The sequence below is a fragment of the Nerophis lumbriciformis genome, linkage group LG11 (genome assembly GCF_033978685.3).
Source record: "Nerophis lumbriciformis linkage group LG11, RoL_Nlum_v2.1, whole genome shotgun sequence".
In the NCBI taxonomy this organism is placed as follows: Eukaryota; Metazoa; Chordata; class Actinopteri; order Syngnathiformes; family Syngnathidae; genus Nerophis; species Nerophis lumbriciformis.
The window spans coordinates 42,907,448-42,927,869 of record NC_084558.2 but is presented as its reverse complement, the minus strand read 5'-3'; the positions used below and the strand labels follow the sequence as shown (position 1 = coordinate 42,927,869).

The window sequence follows — 20,422 nt, the reverse complement described above, 5'->3', positions numbered from 1 at the left end:
CTTCCATACTTCCCTGCATAGTCCGTGTTGCAGACATCCAACGTATGTCTGCTTCAAATCCTGGTGGTTGCACCCAGCCTGGAAGCAGTGACCTCATCTTCCAGATGCCTCATAATGTCTGCATCCCCTCCCTGATGGACTTTTAAGTCTAACAGGCCTGTTTGACTCACAAACAACATACAGCTCCAGTTCCTAATGTTAAGAGGAGAAATCCCTGTTCATCATTTTGGTTTGGTTTTCGACAATAACAGTTTCTGTTTACATCTCTGTAACTGTACAGCCAAACCTTGGGATGATTGCGGGATGCCACGATGCAGTGCTAACATGCACTCAGGTTCCTGTAGAATAGATCAACTATTGTGGCCAGTTTGGATGTCTGTGGTCAAAACAAACAGCCAAAACAACAACGCTTTTATTTGTGATGACCGTCATCTGCCGCTCCCTCAATGAAATGTCTGTGTGTATGTAGTAGAGTTGTACGGTATACCAGTACTAATTAAGTATTGCTGTACTAATGAATTAAAAAAGGTACCGTATTTTTCGGATTTTAAGGCTTTCCTCAAAACTAAACCGGTGCGCCTAATGTACGGAATAATTCTGTTTTTTCTTACCGACCTCGTAGCTATTTTATTTGGTACATGGTGAAATGATAAGTGTGACCAGTAGATGGCAGTCAAACATAAGAGATATGTGTAGACTGTAATATGATAGCAATATGACTCAAGTAAACAACACCAACATTTTATATGTTCCATTGAAAATAAAGAACATTACACACGGCGCTCAAAAATGTATCAAAATATTTTAGTACAACTTTGGCAAGCTATGAAGCCGCACCGCTTGATGGATTGTACTGTGCTTCAACATACGAGTATTATTATGGTATGTGTATAAGGTAAGACATATTATCTGGCGTTTTGATTTGCGATATTATGCCAAAGCAACTTTTCTTACCTTCTGGTACCTGCTGATCTGTATTTGGGATCTGCATAAATCCTGAAAAATTGCGCGTGTCCGCCTTTGTAGTCCATGCCGACACCATAGTCGACAAGCTTCTTCTTTTTCCTCTATCTTCTTATGTGACATTCATCTTCCGCTGTTGCCATTTCTAATATAAAGTAGTGTAAAGTTCTAACTTATATCTGGCAGTAAACTCGCCATGAAAGCGCTAAAACATAGCGGTGTAGTGAGTTTACATTATTCACCCAAATAACTTTAGTTATTACAGTTATTACGATTTTTCACGGGACACCTTTCCGGCGTTGTTGTTGTTACGGGTTGAGAAGATACTGCTCTGTTATTGACTCAAGTAAAGTCTGAATGTCATTAAAACAGTTACATCTTTTGACACCTCTTCCACTCCCGTCCTTGCACGCTACACCGCTACAACAAAGATGATGGGGAGTAGACGCTGCCGAAGGTGAGCCATGTAAATAAGACCGCCCACAAAACGGCGCATCTTGAAGGGACTGTCAGAAAGCGGCTTGAAGATGATCTGTAAAACATCATCTATGCAACATTTTGACCAAAGAACCACCATTACATGTTATGTAGACCACAACAAAGTGTTTTACATTTAGAAAATAAATAAATAATATGACTCCTTTAATGCGCCCTATAATCCGGTGCGCCTTATATATGAAAAAGATTGGAAATAGACCATTCATCGGCAGTACGCCTTATAATCCGGTGCGCCCTATGGTCCGGAAAATACGGTACTATACTGCAAGTATCATCCCTGCAGGACGAGGAATAGCTAAACATGCTTCACTACACACCGTAGGACGATACAATAGCTAACCGCTAACATGAATGTAAAGAAATGGGTGGAACTATACAAATATTGGCTGAATGATACCAAGTGGAAGATCCGTATATAGTCGATATGACAATGATTACATCGATATTTTTTTATTATTATAAAATCTTTTGCCTTTTTTGTTATTGTTTATAAACTCAGGAATACGTCACTGGACATCAGAGAACTTTAATTACGACCGATATTTGATCCTGTAACTACTTGGTATTGGATCCATACCCCAATTTGTAGTATTATTCTAAACTCTTGTAAAGTATCCAAACAGAAGCATAAGTGCATATTACATTTTAACAGAAGTGTAGATGGAACATGTTAAAACAGAAAGCAATCATTTTGTACCGCTTGTCCCTCAAAATTTTGACAAAATAATGCAATGGGAAATGACACAATACAGTGCATCCGAAAAGTATTCAGAGTGCTTCGCTTTTTTACAGCCTTATTCCAAAATGGAATGAATTCATGTTTGTCCTCACAATTCTTAATGACAACGTAAAAAGTTTTTTTTTTTTTTTACTTTTGCATATTTATTTATTGCCGGCAGTAAGTCGGACACGTTTCCAGTGAGGGTTGGACTCCGCCAAGGCTGCCCTTTGTCACCGATTCTGTTCATAACTTTTATGGACAGAATTTCTAGGCGCAGTCAAGGCGTTGAGGGGATCTGGTTTGGTGGCTGCAGGATTAGGTCTCTGCTTTTTGCAGATGATGTGGTCCTGATGGCTTCATCTGGCCAGGATCTTCAGCTCTCGCTGGATCGGTTCGCAGCCGAGTGTGAAGCGACTGGGATGAGAATCAGCACCTCCAAGTCCGAGTCCATGGTTCTCGCCCGGAAAAGGGTGGAATGCCATCTTCGGGTTGGGGAGGAGACCCTGCCCCAAGTGGAGGAGTTCAAGTACCTCGGAGTCTTGTTCACGAGTGAGGGAAGAGTGGATCGTGAGATCGACAGGCGGATCGGTGCGGCATCTTCAGTAATGCGGACGCTGTATCGATCCGTTGTGGTGAAGAAGGAGCTGAGCCGGAAGGCAAAGCTCTCAATTTACCGGTCGATCTACGTTCCCATCCTCACCTATGGTCATGAGCTTTGGGTTATGACCGAAAGGACAAGATCACGGGTACAAGCGGCCAAAATGAGTTTCCTCCGCCGGGTGGCAGGGCTCTCCCTTAGAGATAGAGTGAGAAGCTCTGTCATCCGGGGGGAGCTCAAAGTAAAGCCGCTGCTCCTCCACATTGAGAGGAGCCAGATGAGGTGGTTCGGGCATCTGGTCAGGATGCCACCCGATCGCCTCCCTCGGGAGGTGTTTAGGGCACGTCCGACCGGTAGGAGGCCACGGGGAAGACCCAGGACACGTTGGGAAGACTATGTCTCCCGGCTGGCCTGGGAACGCCTCAGGATCCCCCGGGAGGAGCTGGACGTAGTGGCTGGGGAGAGGGAAGTCTGGGCTTCCCTGCTTAGGCTGCTGCCGCCGCGACCCGACCTCAGATAAGCGGAAGAAGATGGATGGATGGATGGCATATTTATTCAAATTTAAAATAGGCAAAAAAGAATGTGCAAAACTGCCCAAAGATAGGTGTGCCAAGCTTGTGGCATCATATTCAAAAAGACTTGTAATTGGTTGTAATTGCTGCCAAAGGTGCATCAACAAAGCATTGAGCAAAAGCTCAGAATACTTATGTACATGTACATTTCTTAGTGTTTTATTTTTAATACATTTGCAAAAACTTTTTTTTTAATGTTTTTCATATTGTCATTAAGGACAACATTTTTTTTCTAAATGTAAAACACTATCTTGTGGTCTACATAACATGTAATAGTGTTTTTTGGGTGAAAATGTTGCATAGATTATGTTTTACAGACCATCTTCAATTAGCTTTCTGAGCGTCTCTTCAGGATGCACAGTTTTGTGGGCGGTCTTATTTACGTGGCTCACCTTCGACAGCATCTTCTCCCCATCATCTTTGTTGTAGCGGTGTAGCGTGCAAGGACGGGAGTGGAAGAAGTGTCAAAAGATGGAGCTAACTGTTTTAATGACATTCAGACTTTACCTAAATCAATAACGGAGCAGCATCTCCTCATCCGTGACTCACTAATGCAGCATCAACGCTGGAAATGTGTTCCATGAAAAACTGTCCGAACGGAACCCTCTAATAACTAAAGTTCTGTGGGTGAATTATGTAAACCCATAACAGTTTTTAGCGCTTTCTTAGCTAGTTTACTGACAGATATAAGTAAGAACTTTACACAACTTTATATTAGAAATGGCAACAGCAGAAGATGAATGCCACATAAGAAGATATAGAAAAAGAAGAAGCTTATTACTACGGCGTCATCACAGACTACAATGGCGGAAGTGCGCACATTTTCAGGACTTATGCAGATCCCAAATTTACATCAGAAGGTAAGAGAAGTTGGTTTTGCATAATATTGCGAAACAAAACGCCTGGTAATATGTCTGCTAATGGGTGCCATTTTGCAGTCCTTATACACACACCATAATAATACTTGTATGTTTAATGCGCCGACAATCCATCAAACGGTGCGGCTTCATAGCTTACCGAAGTCGTACTAAAAACCTTTTGACAGATTTTTGAACGTCGTGTGTAATGTTCTATATTCTCAATGGAACATTTGAAGTTTTGGTGTTGTTTACTGGCGTCATCTTGCAGTTTACATGTATCTCTTATGTGTGACTGCCATCTACTGGTCACACATATCATTACACCATGTACCAAATAAAATTGATTCGAGGTCGGTAAGCACAACCAGAATTATTCCGTACATTAGGCGCACCGGGTTATAAGACGCACTGTCGATTTTTGAGAAAATGAAAGGATTTAGTCCGAAAAATACGGTAAAGTGGTCTCGTATGTTCACTATCTTATTTAATGCCAAAATTGTTATTTGGTTGCAATATGAAACATATGTTTATTGTATCATAACATTTTCTGTTTATTGGCCCCCCTTTATTTGAAACGGTATCAAAGTACTGATATCGGGACAACCCTAGTACGTAGTGTGTTTATTTAAAAAGAATGAAAGCAGCCATGTGTCTTATCACAGTCACACCTGCTCGTAGAACCTCTGAAAACACCTCCCATCCTTGTCATCGTTCATTAGACGAAAGATATCTCTGTGCACGTAAAGTTTTTTTTTTTTTTTTCCCCCCTTCACCAGTGACATTGTGCTATCCATTCACAAAGTGTGGGAAGAGAAGATGCCCCGGGAGTCACATCACATCTAGCTCCTCTCCTCCACTCACGGTGCTGCGATGTGTTAACGCCGAGAGCTGACACCTACCGCGTGAGCGCATGTATGCGAGGAGGAATAGTTAGCATGAGAAAATCTCTGTCATTTTCAGAAAGAATCGCTTTGGTTTAAAGATAGTCTGTGCATGAGGTGAAAAAACGCCCACCCAGACTTCTTATTATTTGTATTATTTCACCTCACTTCAGCTGATATATGAAGTGTCACAAAGTAGTCCCCGGCCCCTCCCATCCATTCCCTAAAGCCCAGGGCGCCGTCCCGGACCACTAAATCACCTGACTGCATCCGTGCTTTCCACAAAAGAATGTGGACCACCGAGGAGCAGCCACAACTCATGCGTCCACCGTCTGTCTGCATCGATAAAAGAGACCACAACGGTGGGCTGAGTTGTCAAACGCTGCCCTCTGGAAACATCTACAACGGTTGTCATTTTTCAGCCGACAGACTGTTGTGCGAATGTTCTGCAAACGACTGGATAGGGATGGACGACACGGCCTAAAATCAATATCGTGATATGTATTGCTGCCTCCCGCGATAACGATATACAGTACAGGCCAAAAGTCAATGTGTTTTCTTTATTTTCATGACTATTTACATTGTAGATTGTCACTGAAGGCATCAAAACTATGAATGAACACATGTGGCGTAGAGATGTCCGATAATGGCTTTTTTGCCGATATCCGATATTCCGAAATTGTCCAACTCTTGATTACCGATTCCGATATCAACCGATACCGATATATACAGTTGTGGAATTAACACATTATTATGCCTAATTTTGTTGTGATGCATTAAACAATGTAACAAGGTTTTCCAAAATAAATCAACTCAAGTTATGGAAAAAAATGCCAACATGGCACTGCCATATTTATTATTGAAGTCACAAAGTGCATTATTTTTTTTAACATGCCTCAAAACAGCAGCTTGGAATTTGGGACATGCTCTCCCTAAGAGAGCATAAGGAGGTTGAGGTGGGCGGGATTGGGGGGGGGGGGGCAGGGTTGAGGTGGGGTGGGGTAGCGGGGGGTGTATATTGTAGCGTCCCGGAAGAGTTAGTGCTGCAAGGGGTTCTGGGTATTTGTTCTGTTGTGTTTATGTTGTGTTACGGTGCGGATGTTCTCCCGAAATGTGTTTGTCATTCTTGTTTGGTGTGGGTTCACAGTGTGGCGCATATTTGTAACAGTGTTAAAGTTGTTTATACGACCACCCTCAGTGTGACCTGTATGGCTGTTGACCAAGTATGCTGCATTCACTTGTGTGTGTGAAAAGCCGTAGATATGTGATTGGGCCGGCACGCAAAGGCAGTCACAAAAATAGTTTTTGAATTCGGGAATTGTGTTGAATTGAAAAAAGAATCGATTTTGAATCGAATCGTGACCCCAAGAATCGATATTGAATCGAATCGTGGGACACCCAAAGATTCACAGCCCTAATACATATATATATATATATATATATATATATATATATATATATATATATATATATATATATATATATATATATATATGTGTGTATGTATATATATATATATATATATATATATGTGTGTATGTATATACTGTATATATATATATATATATATATATATGTGTGTATGTATATACTGTATATATATATATATATGTATATACTGTGTATATATATATATGTATATACTGTATATATATATATATATATATATATATATGTGTGTACGTACGTACGTACGTACGTACGTACGTACGTACGTACGTACGTACGTACATACATACATACATACATACATACATAATAACTGGGATTTATATAGCGCTTTTCTAAGTACCCAAAGTCGCTTTACATGTAGAACCCAACAATCATTCACACCTGGTGGTGGTAAGCTACTTTCATAGCCACAGCTGCCCTGGGGTAGACTGACGGAGGCGTGGCTGCAATTTGCGCCAATGGCCCCTCCGACCACCACCTATCATTCATCATTCAGTTCACCGGTGTGAGTGGCACCGGGGGCAAAGGGTGAAGTGTCCCGCCCAAGGACACAACGGCAGCGATTTTGGATGGTAAGAGGCGGGGAGCGAACTTGCAACCCTCAGGTTTCTGGCACGGTTGCTCTACCCACTACGCCATGCCGCCCCATACATACATATATATTAGTGTTGTCCCGATACCAATATTTTGGTACTTTTCAATATTTTTCTAAATAAAGGGCACCACAAAAAATTTTATCATTGGTTTTATTTTAACAAAAAAAAATTACTTTTTAGAGGCGGTATAGTACTGAATATGATTCATTAGTATCGCGGTACTATACTAATACCGGTATACAGTACAACCCTAATATCTATCTATATACTGTATATATATATATATATATATATATATATATATATATATATATATTGTTGAAGGACCAAAATCGACATTGTTACGTACATTGGGCAAGCTCTGTACTTAAGTGAATTAAAAATTAAGCTAACGTAGATCCACGCTGATGTCTGTGACGCCTCTACCTAACAGCAACAAAAAGATTATCCATTCAAACATTATATTACTCTAAATTATTTTCACGTAAAAACACTCATTTTTAAGATGTGGCAAATTGTATTTTATTTTGTAGCCGTAGGAGTAGCGACTTCCTTGTTCATTTATGGAATCCGGTCAATTTCCTTTGTTTTCACTTTATCGAACTGTGCATGCAAGTAACGTCGAGGCCACATTGGTTCCCCATTGGCCTTTGTGCGTTTATACCGGAGTCTGATAAAGATCACATTTTACATGTAATCTAAACAGTCAGCTGGGAAAAATCGGATTTGGTCCACTTTGGCCTGCAATGTAAATGTCGTTCTCCTGATGTGGCCCAAATCTGATGTGAAAAGATCAGTAGCACATTAGAGCGCTCAGAATGGCAAAACATATCCTATCTGTGTCACTGGAGGGGGAAAAAAAATCAGATTTGGTGTGCAGTGTATACGAGGCCTTGGTCATACCAATACTGATACTTCAAATTTTCTCTACAGCAGGGGAGTCCAAAATGCCGACCCGTAGCTAATTTTCTGATGACTGGTTAGCATTCTAATATTAGCATGGTAGCTTTTTTGCTAATTTTGAAGGTATACACCTCAGCGTCAAATATTTGTTACTTGACATGCGATACCTATTAGCATGCTAGCTTGTTGTTGTTTTTTTAGCTAATTTTGTAAGTATGAACGTCATTCGTACTTTGGTACTTGATGCATACTAACATTAGCATGCTAGCATTTGAAACAACTATTTCAGGTACACACCTTAAATTCATATATTATTTTGGTACTTGACGCATGTTACAGTTAGCATTTTAGCATGTTAACATTAACATGCTAGCTTAATTTAGCTAACTTGGCAGGTATATAGTATATTACTGTCATATATTTTGATATTTCAGTAATGTTGACTGGTTATGTAGTATCGTACGGTTAGCACACAAGCTTATTTTGCTCATATTTTTTTGTTACATGATGCTATCTGGCTAGCGTGCTAACTGTTAGCATTTCAGTTCGGCTTTGGTTATTCAGAATTCCCACAACATTTCTACCGAAATTGCGTTTTGTACTTATTTGAAAAACGTTAATATATATTGTACTGGTTTTGAAAGTGAAAACTACCCAAATGGCCCCCAGTCTGTGGCCCTCAGGGGAAAACATTTTGGGCTCGACAGCAATTGCGAAGTGGGGAGGGCAACAGCTTTAATTCTGTGACCGATTAATATTGTAGAAGACGAGGGGCTGCTCGAAATAGTCACACATTGCTTTGACTGTTATGAAGACTGAGGAGGCACTTTGCCGACACGCACACTCAGCTGAATTTTTTTATTGTCATTTATAGTAGTCTGCTTATAAAATGAGCCTGTGTCATAAGTGGCAAGCGTGTGTGTGTGTGTGTGTGTGTGTGTGTACCGTATTTTTCGGAGTACCGTATTTTTCGGACTATAAGTCGCAGTTTTTTTCATAGTTTGGCCGGGCTCCAGTGTGACTTATATATGTTTTTTTCTTCTTTTTCATGCATTTTCAGCAGGTGCGACTTATACTCCGAAAAATGCGGTATAAGTCGCACCGGAGTATAAGTCGCACCTGCTGAAAATGCACAATAAAGAAGGAAAAAAACATATAAGTCGCACCTGCTGAAAAATATTTTTTGGGGAAATTTACTTGATAAAGCCCAACACCAAGAATAGACATTTGAAAGGCAATTTAAAATAAATAAAGAATAGTGAACAACAGGCTGAATAAGTATACGTTATATGAGGCATAAATAACCAACTGAGAACGTGCCTGGTATGTTAACGCATACTTGCCAACCTTGAGACCTCCGATTTCGGGAGGTGGTGGGGGAGGTGAGGGTGGGGGGCGTGGTCAGGGGTGGGACTGGGGCGTGGTTGTTGGCGGGGGCATGGTTAAGAGGGGATGTGTATATTGACAGCTAGAATTCACCAAGTCAAGTATTTCATATATATATATATATATATATATATATATATATATATGGGGGTGGGGGGCATGGTCGGGGGTGGGACTGGGGCGTGGTTGTGGGCGGGGGCGTGGTTAAAAGGGGAGGTGTATATTGACATATATATATATATATATATATATATATATATATATATATATATATATATATATATATATGTATGTCTTAATAAGGTTATCCAAAAAATAGTGCTCGATACCGTAGTAGAGCGCAATATATGTATGTGTGGGAAAAAAAATCACAAGACTATTTCCTTATTGCCTGTAGAGATGAAATAGTCTTGTGATTTTTTTCCCCACACATACATATATATATATATATATATATATATATATATATATATATATATATATATATATATATATATATATATATATATATATATATATATATATATATATATATATCTACATCCTAAAAATATGCAAACAAAACTGTGTTTAGATAATTGATACTTCAAACTTGCATAAATAAATCTTAAGGATATAATATAACTTGGCTTCTGAGAGCTTCAAAATGTAATGAATAAAATGCTAAAGTTGTTGATAAACAAGCAATTATTTTAATAATTAAATATGGTCATTTTAAATGAATTATTATGATCATTTAAAATTAATTATTTCATATATGTTTATTTTAATGTATAATTCTATGGCTGGATGTAATAAGGAGTCAGAAAAAATACAAATAAAAACACAATTAATTTTGATGTTTTTAGCAAAATATAGTAAAAATGTATTTAGTTTTTTTTGTAATTAATAAATATATTTATTTTCAGGTAAGATAAACATAATAATACAATGTGTCTCTAGTCTGGATGATTTAGTTCTTGTCACCCTGTTGTCCTCCTGTCGTAAAAAAAAAGGCTGTCCTCACTCAGGTCCGCATGGAGCTGGAGGGGGCGTGGCCTCCAGCTCCGGCTGAAAATCGGGAGATTTTCGGGAGAATATTTGTCCCGGGAGGTTTTCGGGAGAGGCGCTGAATTTCGGGAGTCTCCCGGAAAATTTGGGAGGGTTGGCAAGTATGTGTTAACGTAACATATTATGGTAAGAGTCATTCAAATAACTATAACATATAGAACATGCTATACGTTTACCAAACAATCTGTCACTCTTAATCGCTAAATCCCATGAAATCTTATACGTCTAGTCTCTTACGTGAATGAGCTAAATAATATTATTTGATATTTTACGGTAATGTGTTAATCATTTCACACATAAGTCGCTCCTGAGTATAAGTCGCACCCCCGGCCAAACTATCAAAAAAACTGCGACTTATAGTCCGAAAAATACGGTATATATGCGCACAAATCCAAAAACCTGAAGTGAAGCAATACAGCAGACGTCGGTAGCAAAAGGAGGAGCCTTGACATATCATTAATATTAATAATAATTACATGTAATACATTTAGAGTATACAATAATAATAATAATATACAATATAATAATTTAATATGTATAAATAATCAATTTATAATTGACTCGTAGCCCTTGAAGCATAGTCGTAATCAAATAGTGAGGTTCCCACTTTTAAAAAGAGGACTTCAATGCTTTCCTTCCACTGCATGTGGCCTCAAGAAACATTCCCAGGTGAGGAACGCAGCCCTTTCCAAAATGGCCGCTGGGACCTGTTTGTACATCGTTGCGGTGCTCTAGCGGGGGGGAAAGAATGTGACCTCATTCCCGAGCTGATTCGCGGCTTGATGTTGACGGTCCATTCGTGTAGGTGCAGGTTTCAAAGTCGGCTATTCAATAAAAGCCTCTTAACTTGTGCCCTCAAGGGAAATCTGTTCAATTCCAAATGCCACAAGTGTTTGTACATTAGTTGATCTTCAGGGTAGGGTTTACTAAATTGTGCCACAGCATTCCAAGGGCAATTTCCCCTCCCTGTCCCGTCCTTATTATATCAAGCATGAATCCTGAAGTAGGTTAGCGGTGAGGGTCACGTCAGGCGCACACGGCAGGCACTCAGGGTGAAATAGGAAGCCCGCATCATCGGATCCTTTAGGAGGCTCAAGTCATGCAGAGCTAACAAAGTCAACACTTGTATTATTTATGTTGGATCCAACTAGCGTGTTATGTCTTGGCTTGTTTGTTGTCCTTGTTTGCACCGCATGTCACAAATCAATGACGTATTATTGTCCATTTCAGACTATTGCTAAAAAGCTAACGCACATCCTTCTTTCTCTCCACATGACAAGAATGAGCAGCAAGACCCAAACATCAAGGGTCTCCCCGTCACCTGTCCACTCCAGCCGGAACGAGGACATGAAATATTAACGGCCGCGCAACAGGACTCTGACGCATCCACGATGGTAAATAATTCAAACTTTCCGTCGGATGCCCTTTTTATAACTCAATCAATTTACTCTGTGTCTGCTGCAAATGTTGAGGTTGTCACGACAACGCACAGCAGCACACATTCATGTGGGCTTCTTATTGGCACCCACATAATCCACTTATAATCACCTGGGGCCTCATGTATGAAGAGCTGTATGGATTTCCTACTAAAAATTGGCATACGTTTAAATAAAAAAAAACAGCGTATGCAAGAATAATTCAGATAATACATACTTGCCAACCCTCCCGGATTTTCTGGGAGACTCCCGAAATTCAGCGCCTCTCCCGAAAACCTCCTGGGACAAATTTTCTCCCGAAAATCTCCCGAAATTCAGGCGGAGCTGGAAGCCACGCCCCCTCCAGCTCCATGCGGACCTGAGTGACGTGTCGACAGCCTGTATTCACGTCCGCTTTCCCAAAATATAAACAGCATGCCTGCCCAAACACGTTATAACTGTAGAATAATTGAGGGCGAGTTCTTGGTTTCTTATGTGGGTTTATTGTTAGGCAGTTTCATTAACGTCCTCCCAGCGCGGCAACAACACACAACAACAGCAGTCATGTTTTATTCTACCGTAAAGCAGTTCGTCTGCCGTAAACAGCAATGTTGTTGTAATATATTGAGTTGGAGGCAATAACCAGAAGTACGTAGGGGGGTAGAGAGTAGCAGGGGGTGTATAGTGTAGCGTCCCGGAAGAGTTAGTGCTGCAAGGGGTTCTGGGTATTTGTTCTGTTGTGTTTATGTTGTGATACGGTGCGGATGTTCTCCCGAAATGTGTTTGTCATTCTTGTTTGGTGTGGGTTCACAGTGTGGCGCATATTTGTAACAGTGTTAAAGTTGTTTATACGGCCACCCTCAGTGTGACCTGTATGGCTGTTGACCAAGTATGATTTGCATTCACTTGTGTGTGTGAAAAGCTAGATATTAGATATTATGTGATTGGGTCGGCACGCAAAGGCAGTGCCTGTAGGGCACGCCCCCAATATTGTTGTCTGTGTGGAAATCGGGAGAAATTCGGGAGAATGGTTGCCCCGGGAGATTTTCGGGAGGGGCACTGAAATTCGGGAGTCTCCCGGGAAAATCGGGAGGGTTGGCAAGTATGACTGGGAGACGTAACTGCTCTGTACTTCTCCCTACGTCCGTGTACCACTCCGTAGAGCGGCGTTTTAAAAAGTCATAAATTGTACTTTTTGAAACTGATACCGATCATTTCCGATATTACAATTAAAAGCATTTATCGGCCGATAATATCGGCAGTCCGATATTATTGGACATCTCTAACAAGTACATTTCTTTGTTACATTATTGCCACGCCTCCTTAAAAATACGCAAGTCATATTGAAATTACTGTACATTTCGGAGTATAAGCCGCTATAAGCTTTGGACCTTGCAGTTTGTGAGCTAATTTATGGATTTTTCTTTGCTGACGGCCATAATGTGAATAGTAGTCATTTTTAGACGGGTTCGCTCACATCAGGTGAGCTGGGTGAACCTTTACAGTGTTTCCTGCTGTTGAAAGCTGTGAACCGGAAGTAGAAGTGCCATTCCGTCTTTCAATCGTCCATAGCGTTTCTACTCATATTGATTCTCCATTCGTCACACCAAGCAACGTTTGTAAGTTCAACAATACAACTAAAACAATTCTTACCTACTAAGCCGTCACATGAGTGATGTCTGTTTTCATGTGTTTTCATGCATATTTGTACGTGCTATCGTAATGTAATGAAGCTGCCTAATATGCTAACATGTTTACGAGTGTCTGCGTTAGTATTATTAACCTACAATGATATTCTTTTTGTATTGTTTTAGTTTTGTAAATTCACCAAAACGTCACCGTGGAGTTATTGAGTCTGTTTAGCTAATTGGAGAGCTAACTTCCGCAGCTAGTGGGTCCATGACCATGAATTATGTTTTGTTTGCTCAGTCGTTTTACTGCCATGTTACAGACACCGTTTAGAAGCAATTAAGGTATGTAAAAAAAAAAAAAAAAAGACATTTACAAAATCTTTCTGCGTAAATACAAATTTCACAACGTTTATATCTGCTGGTCATTGTCCAGTGCAGCTAATATATGGAAAAATATTTGTTTCTTCTAAAGTAATATAAAATACGGTAGCCATTTGCCTGAGATCTCAATTGAGGAGGCATCAGTAGGAGATGCTTCTTTCTCGTGTTTCGAGCGGACGAAAAGAGGGTTGAGATTGAGAGCATGTCAATGCTGTGGGCTCCGATAAACGCACACAGGCGGGGAAAAAAAAGAAATGGTCGGACATCAGGAAAAAGGTGAAGAAGAAGATGGACATGCGTGGCCAAAACAGACGAGGAGACCACAGGTTAAAGTGGTGCTGCACCCCGTTTGAAAAGATAGGCGCTACAATGGTACGTAAAACTTTAGAAGAGGTGGGTGACTGATTACCGCCAATATAAATATCATTTCTGTAATTTACAACAAAATGTGTCCATACTGTAGCCTGCTAACAGCCAGATTTGAGATTCATCTAGAACAATACTGTATGTAATATTTGGTTTGCAATCTTTTAAATGTAAACATGCCAGCATATCAAAAAGGATACCAAATTAATACAAGTAATAGGGATTCCCGTATTCCCTTATTATGTCTGTAAAGCCCTCTAAAAAATCCTCCAACATTTTCTATACATATAATACTTACAGTATTTCGGTCTTTTTAAGCTTTAATGCACCTCTTTCTTGGGTGCATTGATTTCACAATGCTACTTCTGTCAACAACAGCATAGAGTTCTGTGTTTGACACCACTATTCATGGCAGACTTCACAACGACTACTTTGGGACAAATGATGATCCAGAACCGGATCCTTTTGAGCCTGAATATACGGAGGATGGGCTACACGTTAAAGAAGCTGAGTGCAGGGCAGATCCCGTTATAGTGAAATAGTATGTAGATTTTTTAAGACATGGATGAATGCTTGGCTGAGTACAGAGGAGCCAGGTGAAGAAACACTATCATAGGAGCCGTCTGCACCAGGAGGTCTCCAGACCACGGCCATGGACGATACAATTCCTGCTGCAGAAGGCTCTATGAGTAAAAATAATAAAACGTGAACAAATAGAACTATGATTAAGAATGAAGGATAAAATATGAATTAAAAAAATAACATGATGATAAAAATATATGTACAATAAATATATAATACATAAATAGAACTAAATCCAATTTAGCATAACTAATAAAAAGTAAAGTACCAATGACTTCAATAAAGTAGCGCTGTAAACTCAAAAAGCACAGGATTGCAACAAAAATTGGAAACAAATATATTTGTATTTCAAACGAGTAAAAGTACACTGTGATGATGGCTTTTTTTTAACACACAGACTTAAAAATAGACACTGGATGGCCGTAAGGCACACACGCAGAGCTCATCGTCAATGTACTGCACTGTTCTTAGCTATACCTATTAATAGTAATAATTCATTCTAATTATGGAAAGAACCACCAAAAGTTTCCTTATTGTCCGCCCTCTGCTTTGTTGTGCAAAAGTTGCAGACATTCCCCATGTTTATTTTATGCTAATCTTCCACACCTCCAACTGCCTTTTTGCTAGGACGGCTTTGCAAATGGAAAATATGTTCTCTCTGGATAAATAAAGCTTAAATAAATATATAAAGACGTGTAAACTAGGAATTGAGGAGACCGGTGTGTTGCTAAATGTTTATGTACTATTACCCAGAAGGCTTAGGCCCCGTTTACACAAAGCCGGATAATGTTATCCAGGGTAAATCCCACCTAACCTTATCCGTGTCCACACACAACAATGCCACTGTTTAAGACCCCCTCCCCCCCCTCCGTCCACCAGTGCAATGCGACCTAATACGCATGCGCGGAAAATGCGCACGTCATAGTCACCTCCAGTGTTGCTTTGTGTGCAAGTTCTTAAATTTAACTTATCTGAACAATATCCAGTGTTGTGCTATTTCAATTAACTGGAATCCAGTGTGCTGTGGGGCCCTATTGTAGTGAATCACACCTGAGCCATCATAAATTAATATAATCTTTATTCCACACGTAAACAATGTGATAAAGAACATTTTACATCAATCCATCTAGGATCTTGATATCTGGTCAGGACACTCTTCACTCTTTTGCCTTCACCTACATTGTCCATTCGTTTTTGGTGACTTTATATACTCTGGACCTAGACGTTGAGTCCGCGACATACATGGCGGACAATAACTGATACAGTCTGCTTTGCCAGTCCAAAAGCATTCGCTGTTTTCTGTAGTTTTCCCTCGACGGCCAGGTAATACAAAGCACACGCTACCTTTTTTTATCACATCCACGGGAGCTCGCATTCTCGTTGTCTCTCCCTCGACAAATGGATGAAGTTTTCCGCTAAGTAGAATCACAGCTGACCTCGACATTGTAAAGTTCTCTTGCCGTCTGAGAAGTGTTGTATCCCAAATAGCTGCAATCGCTTTCTCTTAAGGTATTCATGTGTGATTTCCACAAGCGTCTGTACATGGAGAAGAAGGAGAAACACGGACATGTCTGGATGACTCGCCTTCAAATTTCCAGTGGTTAGCTCCGAGTTACGAAACCGCTTTATTATGAAGGCGCGTTTTTTCTGACGTCACTTCCTGTGTGGGGCGCGGTCTTTCTGGCGTCACTTGCTCTCCGAACTCAGTTTGTAAACGATCAATGAGTCCACACAAAGCTAAATGCCGGAGATTCAAGAAATACACGGCGCACTTAGCCGTGTAAAAAATTGTCCGAGGAGGGGGACCTTAAACGCTGGTTTAGGTTAAACAACTTAGTGTAGACCATATTTGCCAACCCTCCCGAATTTTCCGGGAGACTCCCGAAATTCAGCGCCTCTCCCGAAAACCTCCCGGGACAAATTTTCTCCCGAAAATCTCCCGAAATTCAGGCAGAGCTGGAAGCCACGCCCCCTCCAGCTCCATACGGACCTGAATGAGGACATCCTTTTTTCACGACGGGTGACAAGAACTAAATCATCCAGACAAGAGATAAATTGTATTATTATGTTTATCTTACCTAAAAATAAATATATTTATTAATTTAAAAAAATAAAAAAATAAAAAAATGTTTTACTATATTGTGCTAAAAACATCAAAATTAATTGTATTTTTATTTGTATTTTTTCTGACTCCTTATTACATCCAGGCATTAGAATTATACATTAAAATGAACATATTTGAAATAATTAATTTTAAATTATCATAATAACTCATTTGAAATTACCATATTTAATTATTAAAATAATTGCTTGTTTATCAACAACTTTAGCATTTTTTTCATTACATTTTGCAGCTCTCAGAAGCCAAGTTATGTTATATTCCTTAATATTTATTTATGCAAGTTTGAAGTATCAATTATCTAAACACAGTTTTATTTGCATATTTTCAGGATATATATATATATATATATATATATATATATATATATATATATATATATATATATATATATATATATATATATATATATATATATGTATGTATGTATTTATGAAATACTTGACTTGGTGAATTCTAGCTGTCAATATACTCCTCCCCTCTTAACCACGCCCCCAACCACGCCCTGCCCCACCCCCGACCACGCCCCCACCCCCCACCTCCCGAAATCGGAGATCTCAAGGGTGGCAAGTATGGTGTAGACATGGCCTTAGTGCTTTAGACAGGAACCGGACACAGGTCTGTGCTACGCGAGAGGACGCCGATTGTGTCGTTCGAGCCATAAGTGTTGTTACGCGTTGCTGTTCCTAAAAAGACACTTGTTGTGCATGTTTGAGCGCCGCTCAATGACGCTGATTGTTGAAGTTACAAGACCGCGCATAACTCGCCAAATCTGTGGAAATGCCGTTCAATTCGAGTTCCCACCTCACCGAGCCTGCCCTATATTACTGCTCTACAGTAAAGGGTGTATCCTTTTTTAAGCAATGAATATGAATTAGGAGAAGACAGATCCTATTTTCTTGCATTATTGATATTTTTTTATTTTCCTGAGGCCATCAGTGTGATAGATATGCTGATGTTTTCCATTCGCAAGATCATTTATAATCATTTCTAAGGACTCCTTGTTAGATTGCACAGTCTGTTCATCATTTTAAGTACGCTCCTTTGTTTTGTGTTTGCATGTGTTTGCCGCCCTCCTTCCAGCACAAGGCCACTCGGCTGCACATGACAATGAGCTGCCCACAGAGGCGTGACTCATGCCATCCCATAATGTTCACTGCGAGAAATGACTCATGCCGCCGTCCGTCTATACTCAAAGCTCAGCGGCCTCGGACGAAGTGGCAAAGAGAGAATGGGAGCGCTATTCAAAAACTTTAACGCGACTTTACTTCTTGTTATTGGTGCTAAAAAAAACAACTTTTTATGTCTTTGGGAGCTGTGCGCTGCATTCGTTTTCCCAATTCCAATTCCAAAGCGGGCTTGACTCGCAGACACACAGCTCAGGGAAATGCAGTGGAAATCTCATTATGGCGCACACATGCTGGAAGTAATGCTGGCTCGGGGGCAAATGAAACGCCTCCTCCTGCATGGCAATAGGCTTGTTAGGGATTTAGTGTGGGAATGTTCCTCTGGTTTTTTTTTGGAGGTGGTGAAGTTACCACCAGCTTTAACGAGCGAGGCTTTAAACCCTAACCTGCGCACTGCCCTCTGACCTCCCCGTCCGAGCAGAAGACCCACAATACATTTGCATGTGAAACGTGACTGCTGCGGAGTTGAGGTACAAGCCTGGAGCCTATTATTTAAAGGTGTGTGTGTGCGCATGATTTATGTGTGTGTTTTCAGATACACACCACCCGATATTTGGGTCAGCGGCAAAATTTGCCAACGTGACACTGGTAAATGTCACACTTTGTTGCGTTAGCCTGCAGCTAACGAGACCGGGGACATGGGAACACGTCGCGCTAATTTGCCGTGAATTTGAACTTGTTTTTTACGGCGATGTAAATGTGGACTCTTTGTGCCGTGACGCTGGTTGACTTCTAATTTCTCATTTAAAAAAATGTCATGCAAAATAATGCAAAGTTATTCCTCCGTGCCGGTGTGAAAGTGTCAACATTGTTAGGCCTGGGCCGATAGTCAGTAAGTCAATTACTGTAAATTCCGGACTGTAAGCCGCTACTTTTTGTCCTACACTTTGAACCCTGCGGTTTATTTAGCGTTGTGGCTAATTTATAGATTTTTCTTCGCTGACGGCCATATTGCAAATAGTTTTTGAGAGAAATTACACAGAAAAGATGTGTTATTTTTGTGCTGTGGTGACCATCTTTTGGATGAGTCCTTCCATTTAGTGCTTTCAACCGGAAGTAGAAGTGCCGTTCCATCTTCTAGCCCTTCATAGCGTTTTCACTCATATGGATTCTTCATTCATCACACACAAAGTTTGTAAGTTTTACAGAATAACTAAAATTGGCATCATTTGCCGATATCCGATATTCCGATATTGTCCAACTCTTAATTACCGATTCCAATATCAACCGATACCGATATATACAGTCGTGGAATTAACACATTTTTATGCCTAATTTTGTTGTGATGCATTAAACAATGTAACAAGGTTTTCCAAAATAAATCAACTAAATTTATGGGAAAAAAATGCCAACATGGCACTGCCATATTTATTATTGAAGTCACAAAGTGCATTATTGTTTTTAACATGCCTCAAAACAGCAGTTTGGAATTTGGGACATGCTCTCCCTGAGAGAGCATGAGGAGGTTGAGGTGGGCGGGGCGGGGTTGAGGTGTGGGGGGGAGGGGGCTAGCGGGGGGTGTATATTGTAGCGTCCCGGAAGAGTTAGTGCTGCAAGGGGTTCTGGGTATTTGTTCTGTTGTGTTTATGTTGTGTTATGGTGCGGATGTTCTCCCGAAATGTGTTTGTCATTCTTGTTTGGTGTGGGTTCACAGTGTGGAGCATATTTGTAACAGTGTTAAAGTTGTTTATACGGCCACCCTCAGTGTGACCTGTAGGGCTGTTGACCAAGTATGCATTGCATTCACTTGTGTGTGTGAAAAGCCGTAGATATTATGTGACTGGGCCGGCACGCAAAGGCAGTGCTTTTAAGGTTTATTGGGGCTCTGTACTTCTCCCTACGTCCGTGTACACAGCAGCGTTTTAAAAAGTCATACATTTTACTTTTTGAAACCGATACCGATAATTTCCATATTACATTTTAAAGCATTTATCGGGCGATAATATCCAAGTCCAAGTCCATGGTTCTCGCCCGGAAAAGGGTGGAGTGCCATCTCCGGGTTGGGGAGGAGACCCTACCCCAAGTGGAGGAGTTCAAGTACCTCGGAGTCTTGTTCACGAGTGAGGGAAGAGTGGATCATGAGATCGACAGGCGTCTTCAGTAATGCGGACGCTGTATCGATCCGTTGTGGTGAAGAAAGAGTTGAGCCGGAAGGCAAAGCTCTCAATTTACCTGTCGATCTACGTTCCCATCCTCACCTATGGCCATGAGCTCTGGGTTATGACCGAAAGGACAAGATCACGGGTACAAGCGGCCGAAAT

The 20,422-nt window shown here is 40.5% G+C and overlaps 1 long non-coding RNA gene across 1 annotated transcript in view; it reads left to right on the top strand.

Annotated features, from left to right (window-relative positions):
• Positions 1-12,136, top strand: part of LOC140679151 (uncharacterized) — a 32,471-nt gene extending 20,335 nt beyond the window's left edge. Inside the window, exon 3 of the long non-coding RNA XR_012050722.1 lies at positions 11,761-12,136. This is a non-coding gene — a long non-coding RNA (uncharacterized lncRNA). The remainder of the gene's footprint in view (positions 1-11,760) is intronic.
• Positions 12,137-20,422: the final 8,286 nt, after the last annotated feature.